The 20,143-nt window shown below is 44.2% G+C and overlaps 1 protein-coding gene across 3 annotated transcripts in view; it reads left to right on the top strand.

The window, feature by feature from the left end:
* DCBLD2 (discoidin, CUB and LCCL domain containing 2) overlaps positions 1–20,143 on the top strand; it is a 529,217-nt gene that overhangs the window by 483,500 nt on the left and 25,574 nt on the right. The gene's annotated exons all lie outside the window — the stretch shown is intronic.

Below are 20,143 nucleotides of genomic sequence, written 5' to 3'. Positions count from 1 at the left end.
CATTGATTCATCCAGTCTGGTGCCAGGGGCAGCTATTATAGGCTTTGCAGACCCAACCTCTTCTCCCTGCCAGCCAATATCACTTTTAGGGACAAATCTTGGATCAAATCCAGCTTTATGGACCTTAAAAGGCAAGAGAGAGAACTGCTCGAGCTGAAGAAGTCTGCCAATAGGGAGTACCAGATGGTTCAAACCACCTTAGGGCTTGAACCCCACCTGGAGATGGTAGCCAAAACTTGGGATAGAGTTCTACTGACCAGATTTAGGTTTGGCCAGATTAGGAGTGAGCTCTCTTTTCCCTTGGGCCACTTTGACTCCACATTGATTATGGTTTGCCCTTGTGATAAGTACTGCTTACAGACTATGGTACACTTCATGTTTTTCTGTGGGTACTAAAGCTGGTATATTGGAAGATCTTTAATCCTGCTCCACAAAGCTTCTTCTGTTTATCAATATGTTCCAGTGCTCTTGTATCTGCAGAAAATGCCTACCTTGGAAGTCTGAATAGGTGTGGCTGCTTTTCTTGGGTATGTCCTGCGGTTTTGACAAACACTATTGGTGCAGCTGGCCTGATGCCTGATGTTGTACAGCCCATGGGCTGCTCCTGAACCCAACTCCGTGACAGCCTTGAGGCTTTAGCCTTGTGATATTTTAATTTTTATTATTCTGTTATGCACCATGCACTTTGAGGAAGGATTTTATAGTAATTGTGTGCTATCCAGAATTTTTAGGTAGAGCGTTAGCGTTCGACCTGGTGTATACTTAAGTATACTTATACTAAGGGTTAAAGCAATTTAATTTCTCGGTTGCCTTGTCGTTTAAAAATTCTTTCTAGTGGTTTGTTCTGCCTTTTTCTCCCTCATTTTTCTGTTTCGTATCAGTGACCTACTACTGTTATTGTTCCACTTTGGTTTGTTTATCTGTTGCTGTGACAGACTATTTTTTGACATTTCTTTGGTGCCCACCTTTCACTGTTGGTGTTTTAATAGGTTGCTGCTGGATCTCTGAGCGATCCGTCTGGCTTTAAAAGCCTTTCTACCCTCCATCAAGGGAAGGCTAGTGCAGGTGTTCACGGATAACACCACCGCCATGTGGTATTGCAACAAACAGGGCAGGGTGGGGTTGTGGACCCTTTGTCAAGAGGCTCTGCATCTCTTGACATGGCTGGAACAGCATGGCATATCCCTGGTGGTTCAACATCTGGCAGGCTTTCCGAATGTCAGAGTGGACAAACTCAGCTGAGGATGTCTAGCGGATTACGAATTATGTCTCCACCCCAAGGTGGTGCAAGATTTCTTTCAGCAGTGGGGAGACCCTTGGTTACGTCTGTTCACCTCTGCCGAGAACGTGCACTGTCAGCAGTTTTGCGCACAGCAGTTTTCAAGGTGACTTTCGCTCAGAGATGCTTTCCAAGTCATCTTTGTGGCTCCGGACTGGGCACGGAGAGCCTGGTATCCCCAGCTACTGAGCATGTCCATCAATTCTTCGATCAGACTGCCCCTTTGGGAGGATCTTCTGTCGCAGCAGCAGGGGAGGGTTCTTCACCTGAACCTGTCCACTCTCTGCATTTTTGTTTGGAGATTGAGCAGCTGCAGCTGACAGCTTTTGACCTTCCTCCGGAGGCGTCCCTCCAGCAAGACGGTATACACCTTCCATTGGAGGGAATTTGTGGCATGGTGTTCAGAGAAATCTGTTAATACCCTTTCTGCCCCTCTTTCTGAGGTTCTACTTTTTCCATTGCCCAGCACTCTTAATACATATTTATCTGCCATTTCCGTCTGATAAACCTTGTTTGTTCAAGTCCCCTATAGTACAGAGGTTTCTCCAAGGTCTTACCCATCTCTTTCCTCCTTTTCCATTCATTATGCCCCTATGGGACTTTAATCTGATTCTTAAGTTTTTGATATGTGCTCTTTTGAGCCTCTCCACAATTGTCCCCTTAGGCTTCTAACACTGAAAACAGCCTTCCTTGTGGCAATTACATCTGCCTGCGGAGTGAGTGAGCTGCAGGCCTCATCATCTAAGCTGCCTTACCTCTCTGTATACCCTGACGTACTGGTGCTTCGCAAAAGGACCTCTCTTCTACCAAAAGTGGTCACACCTTTTCATGCTCGCCAGTCTATCACTTTGCCTACTTTTTATGCACCTCCACATCCTTCTAAGGAAGAGGATAGACTCCACCGTCTGGACCCAAAAAGAGCATTTGCTTTCCACCTTGACCCTACCTGAGAGTTCTGGGTGGATGACCAACTCTTTGTGGGGTATGTGGGTGCTAAGACAGGTAGGGCAGTGCTGAAGCCAACTGTCTCTTGTTGGGTCGTGTTCTGCATCAATATCTGCTACGCACTGGCCAAAAGTAGCTTCCTGAAGGTCTGGGAGATCATTCTATCAGAGCTAAAGCTACGACCTCTGTGTTAGCATGCAGAGTTCCAATCCGGGACAGCAGCAACACAAGCATCTCTGCATACGTTTACCAGGTGGGCTTGAACCCCACCTGGAGATGGTAGCCAAAACTTGGGATAGAGTTCTACTGACCAGATTTAGGTTTGGCCAGATTAGGAGTGAGCTCTCTTTTCCCTTGGGCCACTTTGACATTGATTATGGTTTGCCCTTGTGATACGCACTGCTTACAGACTATGGTACACTTCAGGTTTTTCTGTGGGTACTAAAGCTGGTATATTGAAAGATTTTTAATCCTGCTCCACAAAGGTTCTTCTGTTTATCAATATGTTCCAGTGCTCTTGTATCTGCAGAAAATGCCTACCTTGGAAGTCTGTATAGGTGTGGCTGCTTTTCTTGGGTATGTCCTGCGGTGTAGACAAACACTATTGGTGCAGCTGGCCTGATGTTGTACAGCCCCTGCTCCTGAACCCAACTCCGTGACAGCCTTGAGGCTTTAGCCTTGTGATATTTTTATTTTTATTATTCTGTTATGCACCATGCACTTTGAGGGAGGATTTTATAGAAATTGTGTTCTATCCAGAATTTTTAGGTAGTGCGTTAGCGTTCGACCTGGTGTATACTTAAGTATACTTATACTAAGGGTTAAAGGAATTTCATTTCTCGGTTGCCTTGTCCTTTAAAAATTCTTGCAAGTGGTTTGTTCTGACTTTTTCTCCCTCATTTTTCTGTTTCATATCAGTGACCTACTACTGTTATTGTTCCACTTTGGTTTGTTTATCTGTTGCTGTGACAGACTATTTTTTGACATTTCTTTGGTGCTCACCTTTCACTGTTGGTGTTTTAATAGGTTGCTGCCTGCGGTGTATTGCAGCATTCCTTTCCTCCCATGTTGCTGACATTTGTTTTGGCTTTATTCCAATGCTGTCCTCTACCCTGCTCCTAAAATAAGCTTATTTTACTAAACAAACACCATATGCCCTTGCATCGCAGAGGCTCTCTCTTCAGGGTCCCTTCCTGACAGCACTTACGACATTGCACACAGGGCATTGCTTAGCTCCTTTATGGGGCCAAAAATCTTCTCAGGCTGCTCTGCTAACTTCATTAGAGCTTTGTTGCAATAGGAGGCAAAAATGCTTTTTTATTAATACCATTTTTTAAGTTACTAGCAGACACAAATAAAAAATACTACAAATATTTCACATCGCCAACAGAAACTACAAATATGATGTAACGTATAATAGCACATTTTGAACAGACTAAATGAATGGATAACCAGTGAGATATCGAAGAGTATGAAGCATCTCAATTATAGCGGATGGAATGAGAGCTGACAGGTTCACATCAGTAGTTAAGCTCACGCAATAAATAATAATATTGACACATTTAATGTCACCTTGATGAATGGGTGATCAGTGCCAGTTAGTGACTGTGTTAAATTATTCATAGATATTTAGGCCCAAACCCGATTTCTGCATGCACAAACCTTTTCAGAAAAGTAAAAAAGATATAGATATTATACAATTTCATACATTTTCTTTGCACAATTTCTCGCATTTTTTCATAGTTCATCAGACTCAGAAAACTGTGGCTCCTCCAAAGGCAGGCTGTGTCTGTTTTTCAAATCGCCCAAATAGCAGGCAGGTCTGTGTCTAACTTGTGATTGAATTTGTATCAGCTGAAAGAGGCTTTCAGAGGCACCAGGACATCGGCACATTTCACAACAATAATTCCATATAGGACAGCCCTCGAATGCATGCAGACATGCAAACGTTTACACAGGGCCAGCGTTTGTATATGTTAAGGCAGTAGTCTTGGAACACTTACTGCTGGCTTCAAATAACAACAAATGCACCGAAAATGCCTTTTTGCTTTTCTTTTATGGTGAGCTCCAAAGGCACAATGAAATTCTGCTTGGTGCTCTGAAAATCCGTTTACCATTGCTGCAGAAGTTCCCTGCCTCGCGTACAACTCCCAAAATCTTGAAAACAGACACAGGGATAGATCCTGGCATTTCAGATTACCTAATGTAACTTGGCGTTTTGGAATAGAGGTTATTCTTCAGGGTCATCACGGAACTCTTTAACTGGTACCCCGCAGGGTGAGGGAAGGAGCCTCACAGAGAATTTGTGGGGGGTCGCCTTTGGGGAACATTGACGTCACTAACTTGTGCTTGGATTTCCACATGGCCTGGGAGAGGTCTCGGTACAAATGTCATTGTTCTTGTCCACAAATCCCAGAACGTTGGAGTTAATCTTTAGCAAAAAAAACGGAGGGGAGCATTATTTATTCAGGGCAACACACCCCACAACCTGAACTGTGTCATCACTTTATGAATCCTATATTTGTCATTACTTAAGGTATTTTACATATGTCATTGACATCTGATGGGTAAAAAACTAACTTGGCCATCTAAGACCAGTTAGCCTTTGCAGAGTGTCAGGAGCTGCATTACATTCTACACAGTGTAATAAACATTTGATGATTTCAGCTGCAACCATATATTTTGTTGAAATCTGGAGGTTACACAATAGATGATGTATTTTGTGGCAAGTGCGGAAAACACATAACGATGCCAAAAACATAGCAAAAACAGAATCACATAATTCCAATGGCTCTGCCTATAGGGTTCACATAGAGATCTGTACAATGGGTGCTGAACGAATTGCTAGCGATCAGCAAGGAAGAGGAGCCAAGAATGACTAACATGCACAATGTGCATCATCAATATGTTTCATCAGCTCTTGAATAGAGCCAAAAAAGGATGCCAAATTGGAAAAAAATTCCAAAAATGTCAGCTGAGCTGAAACAAACAAGGTACACCTCACACCAAGAAACTTTGTATGCGCAGTTTACATGTCCTGCTCTATGTGTTACTGAATATTGAGTTTCACTTTTGCTTTTTTCCACTTTTCTCATCTGTTCAATTTGGCCTCTATTGTTAGAGCTCCTTAAGAGAATGACATGCTGGCATGCATCAGAGATGGGCAGCATCCACTCCTTTCAGTGCCGCTACTTTTCCTTGAATTCTATCTCCCATCCTGCTGCCTTCATAGCAGTGTTCTGTGTGACACTGTAAATTAAAAGGTGGCTCTCTCTGCATGCAGTATTTTTTAGGTCAAGCGCGCAAGCGCTCTGACGTATTGTAATCGATCTGTGGCCTCTTAATCATTCCCACTGCAAGCCTATCACTGTTACTAGTTCATGGGCTTGCCTTTGAAAAATCATTTGTTATCATTGGTAAATGCTTTACGTTTGTCCCTCCTTGGGGCAGTTTTGTTACCGCCGTGGCCATCGACCCCGTTACATGGATAATTGCACGTTTGTCGATTCGTTTGACAGCAAGCAAACTTCTTTTTCCTTTTGTCACTCCTTTTCGCTCATGCTAACCATAGCCGTGACACTCGTCATCTGCTTACTTATGTCGACTGCTTTACTTTTCGAGAAAAGTCCAGTTATGAATTCACAACGCTAATAGCTCTAACTTGAGCAAACGAGAGACCCATTGCATTGCAACGGCTTGTTTGATAAGTGCTGCTGCTGATTTGTAATTTTCAGCTGTCACCCTATATGTATGTACTGTTGTGTAATTTTAATATTGCTGTAATTCTTAATGTTTTAACCTTATGTGCTTTTATGGTTCCTTTGAGCCGAACAAAGGAATTGAATTGAATTGAATTGAATTGATTTATCCAGTGTAAGTAATTTGCAGTTTGTTATTTGGGAAAAGCAAAATGAATATTCTCTTGATTAAGGTGTACTTTGCACATGGTCCTTTCTTACCTTAGGTCATATGTATTTCTAAAAAATTAAAGTCTTGAACTGTCCTCTGCTTTGTCACATTTTGTGTTAAAGAGAGCTGGTGATAAGCTCTGAATAAACACAGGTGCTATGCAGGTCACACAAGTTCACATGGAATCATGTGTATACCCTCGCATAAAGCATACTGTTTTTTATGCAAAGTGCTGTATAACAATTTATGGCTTCTGATTTCAGCATGCAGAACAGTTGTACTTTCATGAGTGTAATCATTTGTCTTTTGTTATTAGGATGTTATACTGCTGTTGTTTTAAAAACATTATAATATTTATCCTTATGAAGCCTCCTTACCTCCTTTAATCTGGTAAATAGAGGTAATTCATTGTGGTAAGGTACACACTAAGTGGACAGACGAAAGACTGAATGAAAGCAAAGTTGAGAAGAGCAGTAAATAACTTCTCCAGTGTTATTGCATATACATATTGCATTTGGCCTGATTAATAAAGTGTTTCTTTGTGTGCATTTGTGACCATGTAAAAAGAAGAAGTGAGACACACCCACATCACAGACGAAGCAAGCCAATAGTGAGCCAAAGAACAGGGCACATAGAGGGTAGCAGATGTCATATAGCAACAGAAACATTAACATGGGCTTGCGTGGTATAATAGCAGGAAAGTTAAATGTTTGGCAATTTAGCCTAGATAGAATCCAACTTAGCAGCATAAACCTGCATCTTAAGTACACACTTTTTTTTTGTTTTTAACTTTATGTTCTCAACAAGTACAAGTGTTGCCATCAACATCATATATAACAAGGTACATACATGATACCCAATTTGTTCAGGGGGGAGGGAGATGATGTGTGATGGAACTATGGGAGATATATTTTGGTGAGATAGCGCTAAGATACAAATCAGTAATGAGGAGTTGTATCCGCAGCTTCGGAGGAGGAGGAGGGACATAGTCCATATTGTAGTCAACTTGCTGTGTCTTGTCAGTGTGGTCGGCAATGACTCTTCCCCTTTGGGCTGGCCTCCAGTGTGAACATATAGTCTTTCACTGGTTACCAGATGTCTTTAGGTCGAGATGTTGAAGGTTGCAGTGTTGCATAAGTCTCAGACATGTGCAGCCAGTCATTTGTAGTGGTGACCCTACCGCTGCCCAGCATATTGCAATCTGTTGTTTGGCCAACAGTAACGCCATTGCTGTAAATCGTCTGATTCCCACAGGCACGGGTTTGACACATCCATCAACACCACCATTAGGTCTGGGCAACTGCGAACTCCACCATTATGGATAAAATATCCAGAATCCACAACCAAGTACGTCTGGATGGTGGGATACGTCCATATGAGGTGGGCGAATTCTGCATGTGAAGGTTTACATTTGGAACAGTGCTGAGATCATGTTGGATCTATTCTTGCCAGGTGTTGTGTACTTGCGAAGTAGGAACTTATAATGTAGTAATTTGTGTTGATGGTGTGGGGACACAAGTTTGGTCTGAGTGCAACAGAAACCCCAGAACTTATCCAATATCGGTTGGTTAACTTCATACCCCCAAGCTGCCCGTGCCCTACTCCTGCCTGCCGGTCTTAGTGTTAAGTTGGATTGATAGAGACTTGCGTATAGCCGTGAACCTTGGGTCAACTCTGCTAACAAGGTTAGAGGGGTAAAGTCATCTGGCATTTTCGGATATGCGGGTAGTCTGTCTCCAATGTGCCCTGGAGTTGTCAGAGGATAAAGGGGTCCTTAGGCGTAGGAGTCCTTAATTGTGTGAGAGTGTTGTGAGAAAGAACGCGGCCTTCTGGAAAAAGGTCACCCACTGAGTATAATTTATATGCTTTGAGTGTTTGTTGCACCAGTCTCTCTTGTGTCAAGGGCAGCTATGGGTTACATCTAAGCGGCAAGGAAGTACGAGTATAGGTAGTCTACTTCCAAATATCTCTAGAGCCATGTTCATGCCTAACTAGTGGTAGCTATTGTGTTTATATTTGTGAGATCTCTGGATATGCCAAGGGGTAAATGGAGGACAGGGGTGTTTGTTCTGCCTGGTCACGCACTGTTGTGAGATAAGGGATGCATTTGTCGTGGTACCAATAATAAGCAAAAAGGCACTGTGCTACTAGGTAATATAGATGGGGGTTTTGGCACTTCCAGACCTCCGCAGTTGTACGGAAGCACAAGGGTCTCCCAACGGACTCTGGCTGGTGTCCAGCCCACACCAGCCTGATCAACAGGCTACGTAAGGTGGCAAAGAAGGAATTAGTCAAGTGTATGGTAATGTTTAGGGACAGGTACAGAAACCGCAGGAGCCACACCATCTTGATGATTGCTATCTAGCCTGCCATGGACAATGGTAATTTAATCCCGCTCTCAACCTGTAGAATCAATTTTTCAGTAGCTGGGCCATAGTTTAGATGTATCACAATATTCTTCTGCCTGTGGAGGATTATGCCGAGGTATCTAGTGGAGTCATTGTATCATTTTAAAGGGTAGTCTACAGTTCCAGGTGTTGCAGCATCCATGGAGGTGAAGAGCTCTGGCTTGTCCCAATTTATCGAGAGTCCTGACAAGTTTCCAAACCTGGTGATTTTATTGATAAGGGGGTGTTGCATTTTGTGCAGGGTCCAGAACAAACAGCAGGATATTGACTCCATTCATAGAAATAAGTAACGGGTCAGTTCGGAACTGTATTCCCCTACTCTTGTGTTGTTCTTGGAACTGGTGCACTAGGAGGAACCTTTCAATGAGAGTGCCATTCACCCAGACCTTGGCCACAGGGTTAGCATATAGGAGTTTATTAAGGTTCTGAAATCCATGGCGGAAGCCTGATTTAGTCGATGGCGCTGAAGAAACGGCCTTTCTAAAATGTTGAACACCTTTATGGCGTCTAGTAGTCCTACGACTGCAAGTATTGTTGGGGAAATGTAATGTGTTATTGAAAATATGGTTTGAAGGTTTACAGTAGTGGAACAGTGTGGGACAAATCCGGACTGCACTAGGGAGATGATCTGTTCCAACAAGAGGGAGAAATGCATTGCTAGCACTTTGGCCAGTATTCTAGGTTCAGGAGTGTTAGCGGTCTGTAAGACGTGCCAGAGTTTGCCAGGTTTGAGCAGTAAAATGATCACTTCCTCTCTGAGAGTGGGGGGAAGCTCTCCTACCTCTAGGGCTTCTGCATAGACTTCCATGAGGCGAGGTGCCAGTGTGTGTTTTATAAAAACACCCAGGGAGGCAGTCTAGTCCCGGTGCCTTCGGCCACCCAGGGTGTCTATTGCCTGAATAATCTCCTTGCACGTGATAGGAGTCTCAAGGAATTGCTGTTGGCCGTGCTTATGTCACACCAGGGCCACCTCTTCCAGGTAGGCTTTCACAGTGTCTGGACCCGTGACCGAGCATGTGGTATAGAGACTAGAATAGTATGCCAGGAATTCTTGTGCTTTGGGGTCCTCAGATGTCACAGGAGTGCTTACGGCGGTCTGGGTCTCTGGGATGTAATTATTGTGTGGGTGTAGGCACAGCAAGCCTGCTAGTGTTCGGTCGGGCCTCGCGCCCTCCCTGTATCTGCAAGCCTAGGCATATTTCCCAAGGTAATTAGCCTCACAATCCGCTAATTCTCGAAATTCATCGAGGAGTCAGGATCTTTGTGGCAGTAGGTTTGTGTCGTCCTGTGCAGCAGCATTGCCGTCCAGATCCAGCAATGCGCTTTTGATCTTGGCGCGATCACCTCGGAGAGATTTGAAGATGCCCGCATGCTTAGATATGCACACTCCATGTATGTAGGCCTTAAAGGCCTCCTAGAGTACAGCATGCATAATTACCGAGCCAGTATTTAACGTAAAGTACTCAATAATGGCGTGTCTGAGTTCTGAGTAGAAGACCGTGTCATACAGGGCATTCTCAGGTAAATGCCACTGCCTACCGATTGTGCTCAGGGTTAACTGGACAGGGAAGTGATCCAAAACAGTGTGGGGCAGGTGAGAAACATCTACATCTGTGAGTCATAGTAACAGCCCTGGGGAAATGAACCAGTAGTCCAGACATGTCCACACGCTATGTGCAGCCAAGTAGAACGTGCAGCCAGCATCTACGGCATGGTGCACGTGCCACACGCTTGCTAATTGTTGACAGCTCACAATCTCTGCTAAAATACAGTGGGCCCGAGGTTTACTGCTGGCTTGTGAATCAGAGGAGTCCATTGGCGGGCCAAAGGGCATGTTGAGGTCACCACCCATCAGGACGAAGGTCACATCTGCTCTACTCATGGCTACGGAGAGGTCATGGGAAAACTCAGGCAAATCTACATTAGGTGCAACTTTGACCAATAGGACTATGTGGCCTGCCAACGTACCGGTGAGGAGCACATACCTTTCTTCTGTGTCTGTAATACTGTTGTAACAGGTAAAGGGGACGCTTTTGTGTATTATAATGCAGACTCCCCAGGAGTATGAACTGTAGTACGCAGCGTATCTGTTGGTCCCCCAAGCACGTGCAAAGTGGCATTAGCTCCTAGGTGACAAGTGTGTATCCTGCAAATATGCCAGTTGGACCTTGTGTCTGGTTAAGTATGAAAGTACCTGTTTCCCTTTTTCTAGGGTTGTTCAGTCCCCGTATGTTCCATGTCATAAAGGTAAGGTCTAGCCCCAAATCGGACCTATGGGGGTCCTTTCGAATAGTGGGAGTGACTGGATGGCGAGAGTATTGGAGATGGCAAGGTGAGTATAGTGTGACTGCGTACAACCTGGACATCAATACAATGATAAGCCCCAATAGGAAAATACCCACTCCCACCCACACCAGAATCAAACACATTTGACGAATCCCAATCAAACAGAGAAACAAAGCAAACATGAGTTCCACGGTGTACACCTTGGCTGATTTTCGAGGCCCGCTAACTAATGCCCCCTGAGATCTAAGGTGTTCAACGTGTGTTAAGAATGAACCATATTAAGGTACAGTTCAGTCTGCAGCTACAGTGTAGGTTAGGAGTAAAAAAAACATGAGTTTCATGGATATCGTACTTCCTGAGGAGTTAAGGATATTGATAGTCACCTGGAAGAAGCAGTGGGGTCCTCTGCTGTTTCCGGCGAGGCCCATGCTGTTTCCGGCGAGGCTTAGCTGGGCGAACGTTTGGGGGGGGGGCAGCCAATGGAGAACCACCTGTGCCGCCACTGTGTTTGCAGAAGGGGACAGCATTGGCAGGGGTGTTCAAGATGTGGTGCTGTCCATTTATTTCCACCCACAATCTAGCAGGGTACATCACACTGTACTTCAGCCCTTGCTTGCAAAAGGTGTTCTTGGCATCAGAGCATTTGCGCCTCACCTCCTGAACTGCTAATGTGAAATCTGGATATATCGATACTGTGGAGCCCTGATATTGTAGTGGGTAGGCCTTGTTTCCATGCAAGACAGAGCGCTGTCTCTCTGTCCCTATGGTTTAGTAGGCAAGCTATGATTGGCCTGAGTGGGGCATCCAGTATGGGTCTCGGCCCGAGAAACCTGTGAGCGCTCTCCATCATGGAAGTGTCTGTAAATGAGTGCTTGCCGAACAGTTCTGTGAGTAGGTTCACACAAAATAGATCATACCGGCCTGTGTTTGTAGATTCTGGCACACCTTTGCGATTCCAGGACTTCATTCTTTTCCGTCATTTGTTTCAGGAGTTTCTCGGCCTTCTCCAGGCACTTCATTATGTTGATGGAGTCATCTTTCATTTCTGAGATGCGGCGCTCCGCAGGGTCCAGTCTGGTGGTATGGCAGTCAGTGTGCTCTCCCATTAAGGCAAGGCGGCTGGTCAGCACTGCCAATCTGGAATCGATGGCTTGAAAGCCTGCCCAAAGCTCGGCCATGCTGGCGTCTGTGCCCTTTAAGGGTGTTGCCAGCGCACCCTCCTCAGAGTCAGACATGGGCTGTAGTTGTTGTTGTACACTCCAGGGGGTTAAAGGTGAGCTGCTTCTGGCGTGGGTCTCCGCGCCCCATGTTGGTGTGGGGTACCATGCGGCCTCCCCAATGCACATGGAAGGGAGTGGGCAAGAGCATGAAATGGGGCAGTTGCCGGCAACAGCATGATGCGCCCGGGAAAACTGGGCCCTATGCATGTGGCACTTCAATGTGCTTTTCTTTTCTCTTCAGTGCAGAGAGGCAGTAACACAAGTTCCTAAAGTCTATAAATCGTAGAGACGTAGTGTACAATCTCCCGGCCACCCGTTCACTGGCATGTGATCACTGGGCCCAATGCATGTGGATTCCGGCCCCAGGGGGCCCTGTCAGTCTCTAGGTCACTAAACCTTCAGGCAGCATGTGGAGGCGACGACAATTTCCCAATCACCACCGGGTATTTTGGATAGATTATTAACTTGGATCTCTGACGATAACATCTTGAGGTGCAGTATTGTTTTCTTTCATGACCTGGACTGAAGAACAGTCTTTACCTGCATTTTCTTGTATAAATTGGCCAAGGATAGCTCTATTCAAGTTGATTTTATGGACCTCTCTAGTTCATTTGACAGTGTGAATCGATCAAAGCTCTGGGAATTGCTGACCTTCATGGGCGTTTAGGAGGGGCTGGTGCACTTCCGGTGGGCGCTGCATTTTGATCTTTCCACCTCAGTGAGGTGTGGGGATAATGGACAGTGCGCTGACTCCTTTAGATTGAAACACTGAGCCCACTAGGGTTGTGTCCTGACTACTATTGTTTTCTTATTGTATATCAACAAAATAGAGACCGCCCATCTGGAAGTTGGGAAGAATGTGCCAGCAGTAAAGACCAGACTCCTGCCTGCTCTTCTTTATGTTGATAAGAATGCTGCTACACAGGACTCCAAATGGTCTTATGGCCCTTGTAGATCGGTTTGTGAGTTTTATGGAGAACTTGAACTTAGAAACCAGCATGTCTAAAACTTTTGTTATGGCATATGGCCCAAAAAATATGAAAACTTGCCCTCTTCCGATTAAGGGTAAGTGTTTGGAGAGAGACTACTTGTATAATATGGGCGTAACATTTAAGCAGATCAATACTTGGGCTACTGGTCATTCAAGTTGAAGTGTTTGTTTCTCATGGGATGTTGGCTCTATCTTTAGTTTCTCTTCTAGAAAGGGATTAAGCCCATTCGGCTTCTTTCTTTAGATCTACAAATGTAGTGGGGCTATTTTAATGTTTCAGATTTGCAGACTGAAGAAAACAGGATGCTTAGAAGAATTTTGGGGGTCCCACCAAGAAGTCACAATTTTATGGCGCATGAAGAATTAGGCCTACATTATGTAGAGGATTATGTTCAATTGGTTCGTTTGCTTCTTTGGTGCTCTATTTGGAGTAATGACCGGGCCACACTTAGAGATACTATTGAGGATCGCCTGGCTTGTTGGCTTCGACTGACGACACCCTGGCTCAAATACATCTGGAATTTCTTGAAAAAGGGTAGATCCCAATCCCTTTTTAAACCTGAGATCCGTTAGAAAGGAGGGTAATGTTTGGTTCAAAAACAATTAATTTTTTGGTGAACCAGGGGTGTGACAAGGGAACTGACTGAGTCAGGAAAGCAGTCTGTTTTGATCCAAATGAGCCTTGGGTTGGAGCCATATTTGGAATGGAGTGGTCACCCTGGGAAAGAACGTTATTCACCAGGTTTCGTTTTGGGTCAGTTAGGCAGAAACTTTGCTTCTCCCTTGGCCAGTATGATGTTTCTAGTGTATGCTATTGTCCTTGTGACAAAACCTCCCACAAAATCTTGCTCCAGTTTGTATTTTTTTTATAAATATTATAAACATTTGGTGTGTGTCTGGGACCTGGGCAAGGCACGATTTTGTGAACAGAGACTTTCCTTTCATGCATGCTTACTTCAAAGGCAGAAAGGGGTATAAGTATTGGACCCAAAACCCCTGAAAATTAGATCACTTCTGGAACAAAGAGGAACCTCCACCAAGGAGAAGAGCTGAAAAGCTGAGGAGAAGTGCTGCCCCTGCCTGTGACTGAGCTTTGTTGGGCTATCCTGCAGTTGCTGCTTCTGTCTGTGAAAGGGGACAAAGCCTGGACTTTGTGGTATATTCCTGTTTGTGAAGAATCTCAAAGGGCTTGAAATGAGCTTGCCTCCTGTTTTAAATTCTCAGGGCCATCAAAGACTTCCTCTGCCAGCACCTGGATTCTCTGCTGAGACTCCTGCCCTGCCAAGTGATGCCCTATCCAGTCCCTGGGCCCTTGAAAGGTGAAGTTGGCAGAACAAGAGCTAAAAATCCACCCACAGAACCCCATGCAGGGAAATTTTCGATGCACCATTTGCAATGCAAATGACGCACCGCCAGCTTCACGGCTAAAATCAAGACTTTACCCTCATCGCAGCTGGGAGATCGACGCATCGCGGCAGGAGAAACAACACGCAACACCCGTTTGCAGCTGCTGATAACGACACTGTGATAGCTATGAATTTTATTATGTTTTGTTTATAGCATCTGTAATGTTTTTGTTTATTTGAAAATGAATTTATTTTTTTGTGTGTCTTATGGTCTAATTGGCCAAAATAAAGTCTTGAATTGAATGGCCCCTGGAAGACCCACTGTTCACATATCAGCTGAGTTTTTCTTTCAAGATTCATATGAAGAGGAAAGCATTCTTAACCCTGATACATTTACTCTGAAAGTGGAATGTAAAATAGGACCTTTGGCAATGGTATTCACCAGAGATGGCAAATTTCCATTATAAATAACTGGAAAAGCTTTAACAGTGTCTTGATAACCTTCACATACAGGCATGGGGGTTTCCACTGCTTCTGAAAAGCCAGTTTTGCCGTGTGAATCTTTCCTGGATACACATGCTGTGCATTATTCAGCCATTTGATGGTTGGGACCAGAATTCTCTAATATACTAGTAGTCTTTGTTTCCTTTTTTTTGTTGTTGTTGTGCGTTGACGGTTCCACCATTTGGTGGCTTCTTCGGCCACCTCTAATCTGACGTCATGCACCCTCCTTGAAAGCTCTGTCGTGGTCGCCATCTTCAGATTCTTTTTTTCCACTGTTGGGACTGGAAGAATTACCAAAGGCTCTCCAAACTACGAAGAAAAGAGTTTGTAAAAGGTTTTCCATCAAAGAAAACTGAAGAATCCAATGACAGGTACCGGAGGAGTAGTGTCAAACTAGTACGTCAAACTCGTATCTAAGAATGCCCAGATAGGGGGCTCCCTGTTCTGTGTGATATGGAGGAGAGACAGTTCCAATTTTGCCTGAAGTGTCACCACAAATTTGTCCAAAAGACTAAACATCAGGTGTGTAACCTGTGCCTACCTCTCAACCACAACAGCAAAGACTGTGAGGCCTATGCTGATTTTAAACAGAAAATGCTGAGAGCATGGTACAAGCAGAGGCAGGCATACTATGCTGTGACTGGCTAGAAGCCGACTCTATCCCTGAAGGATTTTGTTTTGTCGAGTGACAATGAGGTTAACGTCGCTTAAGGGTTAGAAGGAGAAGGCTCAGGTGCCAAGTTGTTGAAGGGGAACAACTCAAAACTAATGTAACTCAGACAGAATTTTCTGGGGAAGACTCTCATCTGACTCAAAAAACGGCCTCGGTTTCGAAAAAATCAATGACCCAAGGCCTAAATGATATCAAAAGAACCCTACGAATCCGAGGGCAGGGACACAGGTGGGCGAACTCCCAAAAAGATGTTGAAAGGCTTATTGATGTTTAGGATATCGGAAGACGGATAAGAGCAGAGAACATCAAGGGAAGAAAGAAGGGGAGAAACACCGAAAAAGACAGCATAAGATACTCCATCGAAGGAATTTTTGAGGTAGAAAAGAAATAATTGACGCTGAAGAATGAGCCGTAAAAAAATTGAGAGGAAACAGAGGCGGCTAGAGGCAGAAATGGCAGTCTTTCTGCAAAAAAAAAAAAAAAAAAAGAGGGACTTTGATGATTCGCTTTGGGAATTTTGAAGACCACAGAAGACTTTAAGGCATGATGAGAGTGGGACGGGGGACATCAAGGAACTTGCAGCCCCGTTGACACCTGAGCCACAGGAAGAACAACAAGAGCAGGAATTCTTAATGGTAGAGGACAATTTGGCCATGGAATTGTTCCAAGAGGGATCCAAATTTACAGAAAGCCAGTGGCAAGTCATGAAAATAAATTTCCCCGAAGAGGGAATTGAGACTCCCCCTTCGAAACCATTGCCTCCTGTGATATTACAATGTATAGACAGGTTATTAAAAAGCTGCTGAAAAATAGGGGTACAATCGGGAGAAAAAAAGCCTAATCCTGCTAGAAACATTACTGCCCTCTCAGTCAAAAAAAACTGTTTTTGACAATGCTACCAAGCATTTTGGATCAGGGGAGAGAGGCTTTTAAGGAGCCTGCTGCATGGAGAGCGGTGACACCTAGAGCAGAAAAGAAATAAAGACATTCATCCAAGAATCCTTTATTCGTAAGAGGAACAGTCCCAGCTGACTCAATCATAGCAGCTTCATCAAGGAGAAACACAAACATTCCAACTACATCTGGTCCACCTCCAGACAAAGAAAGTAATTTGGGCCGGCAGGAAATTCGAAAGAGTAGCTGCAAATCAGTGGAGAATCACCAACTTCAGTGCACTGCTATAGGTACTCATAGTAGCAACAGGATGAAATGGCTGAGTTTATGAAGCACTTCGCTGATCAGTACCACAAAAGAGTGGCTGCACTGGCTGAAGAAGGTAGAAATATAGCCAATGCATGCCTCAAATCAGCATTATACGCTGCTGATGGTGCTAGCCGACAAATGATGGCAGGAACAACACTAAGACGCCATGCATGATTGAGGGTGTCTGGTTTAAACCAGAAGTTCAGGCGAACATCATCAACAGAGAACAGCTGTTCGGCAGTACAGTAGATGAAACATTATAACAGCTGAATAAACAATGAAACCACTAAATCAATGGGGGCTCTTCAATTTAGGGGACAGCTAAGAGGACCTCCGGTCGGAATACCACCGGGAAGAGGAAGCATCTCTACTACCTCTTCACATCAGGGGTTTCAAGAAGCAAACCAAATCCATCCAACATCTCAACAACGGCAGTTTCAGATGCAAGGATGACAGTCCTTTCTGGGACATGCACGAGGAAGAGCACGAGGAAGGTAACAACAGACAGTTGGATCTTAGATATCATAACATATGGCTATTGCATAGAACAGATTAGAGCATCTCCAGCAAGAAGGAGCAATAGAAAAGGTGACCAGGAAGGAAATCAGTCCAGGAAATTACTCAACATAATTCCTTGTCAAGATGACAACACTGTAGGAGGTTATATCACAGATACAAAAAGGGGATTATATGGGAACCTAGACCTGAAATATGCCTATTTACAAATCCTAATGAATCACAGTCACAAGAGATTCTTGCGATTTGTAGTCAACAAGACTTATTACCAATTCAAAGTGCTGACTTTTGGAATAAAGTCTGCACCAAGAGTTTTTACAAAAAGCCATAGCAGCAGTGGCAACACAACTAAGAAGACAAGAAATTCACGTTTATCCATACTTAGGTGACTGGTTGGTAAGAGCAAGTTTATTAAGCAAACAGACATACAACTGGTTATGGCAACACTGTTCAATCTAGGTTTTTCAGTAAATACAGAAAAATCATCAACACAGCCAGAGCAAGAAAAGGTCTTTCTTTGGGCAAGATCCAAAAGGATAGAGGCAAAGGCATATCAATGCGAAAAGAGGGTAGTGTCAATACTTCAAGAAACTCGCATTTAACACAGGGGACAGTCTGACAACGAGGACTTTAGGGAACGTGCAGCAGAAGATAGCCTCATGCATCGCTCTCATTCCGTATGCAAGGCTACATATGAGACCAATGCATGAATGGCCACAAAACTAATGGTCACACACCACAGAGATTTGGGAGGATTTAGTGGTTGTCACACAAAGTCAGGAAGAAGTAGCGTGGTGGAACAGGATACATTAAACAGCAGGAAGACCATTTACATAACCAGCTACTACAGTGACCATTACCACAAATGCATCATGCATGAGTTGAGCACATATGGGCTCACTCAATGTCAGAGGTATATAGCAGGAACAAGAGGCAGTGCAGCATATCAGTGTCCTGGAACTGAAAACTGTGTTCCTACCCTTAAAAGCCTTTCAGAAAGAGCTTTTGGGAGAAATAACAAATAATCAAAACAGACAATACTACAGCCAAGCTTTACATCGACAAAAAAGGTCCAACATTGGGGCACACCAAAAATAGATCTCTTTACAATGCAGGCAAATACAAAAGGCCAACACTTTGCGTCCAGACAACCACACCACCAATCGCTGGGGAATGCCCTGTCGACAAGCTGGTAAGGGCTATTTGCATACGCTTTTCACCTGATACCACTATTACACCGAGTAATCAACAAATGCAAACAGGACAAGAAGACACTAATACTGTCCCTCAGTGGGTGAGACAGACGTGGTACTCAGAATATATGGAAATGGCACAAGGAAACATCAGAAATTGCCAAGACTTAAGACCTGTTGTCAAGTAAAAGGTGGGAGAGTTCTCTATCCAGAATCTGAGAGTTTTATTTTATCAGCATGGCTCCTGAATACTTAGAATATGGCCACCTAGGCCTATTAGCAAAAACAATGGGGGTCCTCAGAGAAACAAGAAGGCCAAGTACAAGATGATGTTATATGCCCAAGTGGGAAAGGACTCTGTGCACACTATACCTAATTTCGGTATAGTATATACAGAGCCAGCTTCCTACATTGGTGGATCAGTGGTGGAGTCTACGACTTTGCATTTGCTGGACTACTCAGCCAATATAAGATCACACAACTAAGTTTCAAAATTGCCTTTAGATTCAAGTGATTTTAGAATTTACAATTTTTCTAAATTTTTTAAAGTCCTGCTAGGGCCTAAGTTAAGTCCCCTTTAGCAGTTCTTAAAAAATTATTATAGTTAGGAGTAAGTAACTAGAAGTCGTTTTAGTTCCTAAAAGAAATCCCCAACTTTGGTAACAAAATGAGCAGCTCCGAGAACATGGCGGTGGGATTCAACCTCACCCCTTACCTCCATCTTGGGATGAGAGAGATGAGGAATCTCTTCAGCCTCAGAAAAATCAAAACTGGTTCCAACCCTACCAAGATTAAGCTCCAGGAGCTCTTTGTAGAGTATGCAAAGGAACACCCTATTAAGTAGGAAGACATCCCCTCACATGGGGAAGACGTTAGGGATCAGGAAGATGACCTCCCCCCTCCTAACCTAACTAGGGATAGTCCTCAAATGATCTGGGTCTCCCAAAGGGGTGTCTGGTTCCTCTGGGAATACTGAGGGCAGCCTCAGTGAAGAAGACCTCCTTTAAGCAAGGATGACCAAAGGACTAACTTTGGAGAGACATCTCCTGGCTATAGAAAGGGAGAGGTCAGAAATCAGCCTAGCACCCATTAATGGTGGCAAGCACATAAGACCTAGGAACAGAGAGCAATCTTATGACCCTAAAATCCCCAAAGGAATTGTCCCCAAGTACGAGGATGGTGATAATATCGCCAAGTGGGTTACAGCCTTTGAGAGGGCCTGTGGAATGAGAAAAGTGTAAAAGTCTTACTGGGGAGCAGTACTTTCGGGGATATTCACTGGTAACTGTAGGGATAGACTCCTCACACTCACTGGAACAGGTGCTGAATCTTATGACCTCATGAAGACTACCCTGATTGAGGGCTTCGGATTCACAACTGAGGACTATAGAATTAGGTTTGTGGGGGGGGCTTACCAAACCTCATGCCAGTCCTGGGTTGATTTTGTAGACTACTCAGTGAAAGCGCTGGATGGTTGGGTAACTGGAAATTAAGTGCATGACTGTGACTGACCCTATAATCTGTTTATGAAAGAACACCTTTTGAGTAACTGCTTCAACGACAAGCTGCATCAATATCTGGTAGACCTAGGTCCAATTTCTCCCCAAGAATTGGGAAAGAAGTGGGTCAACACTAGGGTGACAAGACATCTACTGGGGGTGACCAAAAGA

Source organism: Pleurodeles waltl, chromosome 8 (genome assembly GCF_031143425.1).
Source record: "Pleurodeles waltl isolate 20211129_DDA chromosome 8, aPleWal1.hap1.20221129, whole genome shotgun sequence".
In the NCBI taxonomy this organism is placed as follows: Eukaryota; Metazoa; Chordata; class Amphibia; order Caudata; family Salamandridae; genus Pleurodeles; species Pleurodeles waltl.
The sequence above is the reverse complement of the archived record's forward strand: the minus strand, read 5'-3'. Positions and strand labels throughout refer to the sequence as shown.